This window comes from Haemaphysalis longicornis, unplaced genomic scaffold (genome assembly GCF_048455015.1).
Source record: "Haemaphysalis longicornis isolate Haplotype H1 unplaced genomic scaffold, Haemaphysalis longicornis Haplotype H1 scaffold_5, whole genome shotgun sequence".
NCBI classification, from domain to species: Eukaryota; Metazoa; Arthropoda; class Arachnida; order Ixodida; family Ixodidae; genus Haemaphysalis; species Haemaphysalis longicornis.
In genome coordinates this window covers 40,102,540-40,110,311 of record NW_027526385.1, presented here as the reverse complement: position 1 = coordinate 40,110,311, position 7,772 = coordinate 40,102,540, and positions in this window count along the sequence as shown.

Here is a 7,772-nt window from a genome sequence, read left to right as displayed (position 1 = left end):
TGGTATATTCACGCATCTGCAGCTTCATTTGGTAGCAATCAACACAAACACACGCTGGGTACTGACAGCGCAAATCGTTCACTCGGGGGACCCAGGGAAATGCTGTGCCTACTTCGGCGTTGTCCCTAGGCGCTCAAAAGAGAGAGAAAACATTTTCATTGAGCTTTATGTGGCTCAAGGGGCGGTTGTGGCCCCTGGCTTGTGCCGGGCGGCGACATCGGCAGCTCTGGTGACCAAGGAGGTTTGTACCTCTAGGTCTGAGCTCCCCAGCGCATCCTCCCACTGCTCATCAGAGGAAATTAGGGGAAAGGGATCTTTAGAACACCCCCAAAAGATGTGGGGAAGGGTGGCGAGGGCTCCACATGCAGGGCATTCTGGGGAAGGGTATAATGAAGGGTGGATTCGGTGGAGTATAGCGGGATTAGGGAACGTGTTCGTCTGAAGGAGACGCCACGTGTGTTCTTCGGAATTAGTTAGGTTGACGTGAGCCGGGGGATACCAACGGCGGTCGAGGCGGTAATGAACGGTTATTTCTTTGTACGTAAGAAGTCTGTCTCTGGCGGATCTGGCTCCGTGATAGGGTTCGAGGCTTGCCCCGGCTCGGATTGTGAGCCCTCGAGCCGTATTGTGGGCAGCCTCATTACCCGCGAGGCCAGCGTGGGCCGGAGTCCAGACAATTTCTATCGGGGAGTCGGGTGGGTGGCGTCGGAGAATTTTTGATGCCTGTGGCGAAACATGGCCGTTGGCAAAATTTCGAATGGCCGCTTTAGAATCGGAGATTATTATCGAGGGGGTCGGCCTTTGGGAGAGGGCTAAAGCTATTGCCGCCTCTTCCGCCATGGCGGGATGGGGAGTACTTAAGGTTAGAGAGTCTAGAGGGGGAGTGTCCAGGTCGTTTATAACTGCAATGGCGAAGGCGGCGCGGTGTCTATATTCTGCAGCATCCACATAGACCACGTCGGATCGAGCGGGGAGTCGTTTTTGGAGAGCACGTGCTCTGTTCCCTGCGGCTCGCATGGTATATGGGATGCATGTTGCGGGGTATTGGTTTAATGATAAGCTTTGCATGGGTTTCATAAGGGAGGGGAATTTTAGCCTCAGGGCAGTCAATACGACCTATACCTAGCCGCGTGAGAATATGGGTTCCAGTGGGAGTTTTAGACATGCGGACGACCTGATTGGAAAGGTGGGTTTCAATAAGCTCCTCTGCCGTATTGTGCACACCAAGACCTTCAAATCTAGCAGTAAGTGTGTTAAGGGGGAGGTGGAGGGCAGATTTGTATGCCCCTAGGCGCTCAAAATCAAGTCAAGTGATGTCATGTCGTCACAATTTGATCACGTGACCCAAGGATTTCTTCCCTCCTTCTCAAGACCGGCTCCTTCTAGCCGCTTTCTAGCAACACCACCTAGGCACCATTTTCCATAAGCAGCCGGGTAAGGGGGAAAATACTCTCAAACCAGTTCTCTCGGCGGCCGACTAGCGTTGCCTGTGCGCGCTGGGCTGCTAACATCGCTCGGCGCGGTGTGCTCCGCTGCGTAGTTCAGCAGTATTTCGCACCGTGTGGTTAGTTTTTGCGGAACTTTCAACTGTTTTAGTCAATGCTGCGATGCCGTTCAAGGCGGAAACGTCGCTTGGTCAGCACTGCGCGGTGGTGGGTTATTGAACAACCAGAGAAAGCGAGAAACAGTCGCTGACAGCACGAATGTGCACGACACTGCATGGAGAAAATGCAGTGCGGTTGCGGCATGTTTTTGCTGCATCGCTTCCCAACGCACCCCGAGTTGAGATATCGGTCGATTCCGTTGATAAATCGCAACGACTTTGTACCAACGACCAACTCGAGGGTTTGTTGGGTGCATTTGGACGGCAAGCAGACGGAGCAAAATCCATTTATCACACGCAAAGCTGCCACAGGGAACGGAACCCCCTGAAATGTTAGAAGCAACTTCATCCTTTATAATACAGCATTGATCTATTGGTTGATTGATTAATTGATTCATTATAGTGTTTACCGCCCCGACGCTTCACGGGTGATGCGCGCCGTAGTAGAGGGCTCCGGGTTTATTTTGACCACCTGGGGATCTTTCATGAGCGCCGATACAATACAACATTACAATAACTTGTGGTTCCTTGTAGTCAATTTAAAATACCATATATTGTTTGGTCATTACAGCCGATTGGCATTACACAATCCCCTTTTCATCTAATCTAACCTTTAAAATCACGGCGTTTTGTTTACTTTTTTCAGGCCAACGCATTACACTGCCAAGCGATATGAAAGGATCACCTTCTCCATCGCACACTGCTGGTCTATAGCAGGATAAGCAGGCAGCCCAATGTGGAAACGCAGCTCGAGATACGCGTGAACGCTGCATTTGGAAATTAGCTCAACCTGTTTACAACGCGGTCAAAGAAAAAGCTTCTAATCCTTTTGCGTTGTCACGGAATCTAAAGTATTACCATTACAAAGCATGCAGTTACTGCTGGTCGCGTAAAGCATTTGTGGTGCAAGCAGCGGTTTCACAAAGGTGGGCTCCGAGCGACAGGCCACATGCGCTGCGCAGAGTTAGGTCAATCATGATCACGATCATGATCAACCAATATTAACTCGCCCGAACGTCAACCCTTTTGCTCAACCTTCGAATAGTAATTTGACTGGTTGTGCGGTCGTGTTATTTTTCCGCCCAGGTAATTTCGTTTCGTCAATAACCGTCACAAGTCCAGTTAAGAAAGATTAAATTGCATTGCAATGTCAACACCGTCAAGTGTTGACCCGTCAAGTTGCAATTGAGCAACTTTTTCCCGATTTCCCTTGATAAAGATTTGTATGTGCTTTGCTGGAAATAAACTTTCAACTTTCAACTTTCAATCGCCTCGTCGAAAGTCCATCGCGAGCGCGGATCGGCGTGACCCACATATGCGGCAACGGTCTAATTAGTGTCGCATGATGGCCGCCACGGGAGCAGTCGTAGTTCATTTCACCCAAATGTACCAACCGGTTCAGCTCTCTGGGTAGCCAGAGTCACTGTTAATTAGTTATAGTGACGCTGGCTAGTTAGTGAGCGGAAGCGGTTTGGCCGGTTGCGTCGAATCAAGACATACTGCTCCAATCCAGTGCAGCGATCCTCGCTGGTGTCGTTTTGCAACTGCAAGTGATCAGTCTGCCTGGATTGGAGCAGTATGTCTTGATTCGACGCAACCGGCCAAACCGCTTCCGCTCACTAACTAGCCAGCGTCACTATAACTAATTAACAGTGACTCTGGCTACCCAGAGAGCTGAACCGGTTGGTACATTTGGGTGAAATGAACTACGACTGCTCCCGTGGCGGCCATCATGCGACACTAATTAGACCGTTGCCCACATATGCTGTGCGCGCTCCGCATTCGACGTCCGCGCTTCCGTAAACATGACTAATCGGTGAACATAACAAGCACGGTGGCATTGAAAACACGTATTGACTCCCCGATATCGATTTCTATGTCAGTCGTTGGCACACCGGTACGTTTGCATCGCGGAACTGCGGAGCATCACCGGCACCACCACCACACTGCTACTGCTGCTCGCAAACGTCGGGGTCGTCATTTTCCGCTCTGGCAGCAAATTAGGACCGCAGATGATGAAAACAAAACAACACACACACACACACAAGCACTGCAACCGCTAACTTAACGCCAAACCACTACGGTTCACTCGGTGATGCACGGGTACCGAGCAGACGCACGGAAAGAACGGTGGTTGCGGTGGTTTAGGCTATAGTGAACTAGAATGATCTAGTGGCGCGAACGGCGAGGAAGAGGCGTGCTCTTCTGTGTAGAAAACACCAGGTGGCGCTGCTGCGCCATCTTCGAAAGGCGCCGCCGCGGCAGGCTGTCGCTGTTCCGATGTTGGGTAGTAATTAACCCTTAAAAAAAAAAATGCTACTCGCGTCTGGCATTTCCGTACCTTGCTAGGAACGTTTTGTTGCAAATCTGCCCGTTTGAGCTGTAGGGAAACGGCTATAAATCGAGTTGTTTGGTGTCGTCTGCTACCTGCGCAGACGATCGATGCGAGCGTACGCGTTCGATGTGCTGCCGGCGGACAACTGCTATGTTTAATTCTTTACGAATGGATTTACTTTTTATATTTACTGTAATAAAGTCCCGGCATGAACCTACTTGTGAATTTCACTCTACAAAAGCAAATTATACCCAGTATTCACGCGTCCAGTAGCACCCGGCTGATTTTCTCAGCAGCAAAGTTTACAATAAACAAATTACCTTCAGAGGAAACTTTCCCCAGGCACTTAGTGCTGAAGGCAGCGTCTCCAAATGTGTCGTTTGAGATCGCAGCTTCTGTGTTAGCACGTGTAATACATCACTAAACCTCCTAGTCGTCATGGCCCCTTTGCAGGCCGAACTGCTGTCAGCTTCTTGCAGCACACTGTTCGCAACAGCTAGGGAATATATGTCACCGCTTCCGCATAACACACCACGAAAAGAATGTTTGCGACGACACTTTGTCGTCATGTGGATAGAAGAGCACAGATTTCTCGTGAAAATGTCTAGCTTTTTTTTTTTTTTTTCGTATCGATGTCGTATAGCGAAACGAACGTTTCGATCGTCGGCACAATTTAGCCGGCACCAGAGCTTTGAAGGAAGCTTGACTTCTTGAAGATGGCTCATTGTGAAAGCATCATTCCACAGAACTTGCGACTTCATTTGATGAGCACTGCGGAGAGAGAGCCTCGTGTTGTGGCTGGTGCACCTCATCTTTTTCGGCTCTTCAGCTTGCTTGCTGGCTGCCGAAACTGAAACTCTTGTCCGCCTTTTCCTTTGCGGCTTCCGCGTGCATGCTCCGCGCAGAATTCGAAGCACAGTCAGGCAGGATGGTAGGTACAGCACCTGGAGCCAGTGACAGCTTCCCGCGTACAAGTCGCACTTTACAGCCGTTTATTACGTGGATGTAATCACGCAATAAGCACTCGGGCTCAAAGTGGCGCTCACCAACGGCTGAAGATATGGTCAAGAGTTTGTCCAGTCTTCCCAAATTTTGTCCCCACTTTTTGCACAGTTCATCGTCCAAAGGAGCGGCGAACAAAGACGCCTTGGGAGCACCTGCAGGGTAACCACTGTGACAACCCGGAGCAAAACAATAGGTGTCCGTCCTTCGTTTTGACATCGCGTACCCGGCCTGGCCAACCTCTATTCGACAGCACTCGCAATAACTATATTCCTGACGATTGTATACCTCTTGCTTCTGTGGAACATCACGGAAACGTAAAACACGCAGAAAATGAAAGGCCGGCCTCAGCCATAAACAGACGGAGAGTTTGTCCGACCGCGCGCCGCCAACGTATCGCACATCCGCTCGTATCGTCTGCGCCGCTAGCAGACGATTTGTTTGTAGCCGTTGCCCGATGGCTCAAACGGGTCTGATAAGCAACAAAACGTTCTTAGAAAAGTACAGGGACAACAAAAGTGAGCATCTTTCTTCCATAAAGGTTAATTACTGTACCACAGTAAAAAACGGCAGCGGCAATAGCTGGCGAGCGCCCCAAGGAACGGCCCGTGCAACCGCGGTACCGTTTTCGAAGAAGGCGCAGTGGCGCCCCTGGCGGCGGTAGACGCGCTTTGCTTCAGCCCGAACGCTGCAAAGCGCTCCCGTTCGCGCCACTGGATCAAGACATTCTAGTTCACTGTAGTTTAGGCGGTCGCTTCATAGACGGCGCTAGCATCTGGTCAGAAAAAGCAAATGGCGGCGCCCATGGGCGGCGCCCACCTCTAGCAACGTGGAGGAAAGAAAATTTTTTCTTCCTTGGAAAAGAAATATTTTTCTTCCTCCATGTCTAGCAAGGAAAATGGTGTATAGCCGCTCCGCACTTTCTGCACCAGTTGAGGCATTCCGCCAGTTGAGGCGGTGTAGGGGTGTAGCACTCTCGCACTCGATTTGCCAGTGCAGCTCGCGCCACCTGCACCTTTTCTTTCCTCCATGGGCCATAGAGTTTCATACAAGAAACTCTATGCCATGGGCCCCTCGATTTGAGGCGATGATTTGACGCAGTGCTGCACGAGTTCATCTACACTTCTGCACTAGCCTCTGTGCGAGTTCTCGTCTCATGCAAGGTGCAGCGTGCTTTGGCGCGTTTTTAAATGCGAATGCATTTATTAGCCGGGGGTTGTCTTGCTCCGTTGGCCGGCGTGCGCCTGCATTCCTCCAGCGCTAGCGCACGTGAGCGCACGCACGTGCGCTCGCGCCTCGTAGTTCTGCCACAGAACAGGGAGGTTCGTCGTCGTAAATGCGAATGCATTTCTTTCGCCGTCGTCGTCGTCGTCGCACGTGCGCTCGCGCCTCGTAGTTATGCCTTCGTCGTCGTCGTCGTCGTAAATGCGAATGTATTTCTTTCGCCGTCGTCGTCGTCGTCGCACGTGCGCTCGCGCCTCGTAGTTCTGCCTTCGTCGTCGTCGTCGTAAATGCGAATGCATTTCTGGACGCGGCTATGGAAAGTGTGCGCGTGCGCTCCAAACCCTCTGACCCCATAGTCTTGGTTGGCGACTTCAACGTTGACGTGCGCAAGAAGAGTGGCGAGTGGCTGGTCGAGTACATGCAGACCAGGCACTCTATGCATTGTCTATCTGCCGGCTTCGACACGTGCCCCACTACCATTCGCGGGAGTTGCATTGATCTGGTCTTTACGCGAAACTGTGACGCGCGCGCATGCTTCTCAAAGACCCTTTGACCGTGCACTTTAGCGATCACAAGGCAGTGATTGTGGCCGTCAGGTACAACGATAACACAAACAGGTGCTGATGAATAAATGAGTACGTTCACACTCTCGTCATAATTACGCCATTACTCGCAACACACTCATCGGTGCACCCAATGCATTCGCATTTCTGCACGATTCCATTCGGGGAGGTGCGGGGGGAATTTTTTTGGTGCGCACAGCAGCAGGCGGCTCCAACATGAATTGTGTAAGTAAACGGAGTAGAAACGACAGCGTTTCCCGTTTTAGACGAGAATGGTTGTCACGTGCAACAAGATATATATATATATATATATATATATATATATAGTGCATTTGTGTACGAAACACAAGGTGAGTGCAAAATGACGCCATAAAAAAAAAGAAAACGCGAGCGCGCAAACACGGATGATTTCAGCAGACGACGTTCGTGCACTTTTGCCCTCGATTTGGCCGCTGCACGAAAAGCGCTAGTGTACGGCTGCACTCGCACTGAAAGAACTGGCGTTCCACTTGCACGACACTTTTGTGAACTAGTGCACAAAGTGCAGCCAAATCGAGGAGACCTCATAAAAAAAGAAAACGCGAGTGCGCAAACACGTATTTCAGCAGACGACGTTTGTGCACTTTTGCCCTCGAACCGCTGCACGGAAAGCGCTAGTGTACGGCTGCCCTCGCACTGAAAGAACTGGCGCAACTGCACGCTCCACTTGCACGACACTTTTGTGAACTAGTCAACTTGACAAAAAGTTGCATTTTCTTCTTTATATATCGAACGAGAGTGATTCTGAAATACCACTGACACATAAAAACTTTTGTAATGATGGTGAGGCCAATTCTTTTCAGCACAAATACAGCGGATGTTGTTACAAAATAAATGACTCAATAACAATTGAGTAATAATTTAGATTATGCATGCTTAACACAGGTTACAAACCTAAATGAACCGCTGAACCGTTCAAATGAACCGGTTCACTTCAGTGAACTGAGCCATTCTGAGCCGCTCACTGAAGTGAGCCGTTTTGCCCATCTCTGTGCACAACGGCGGA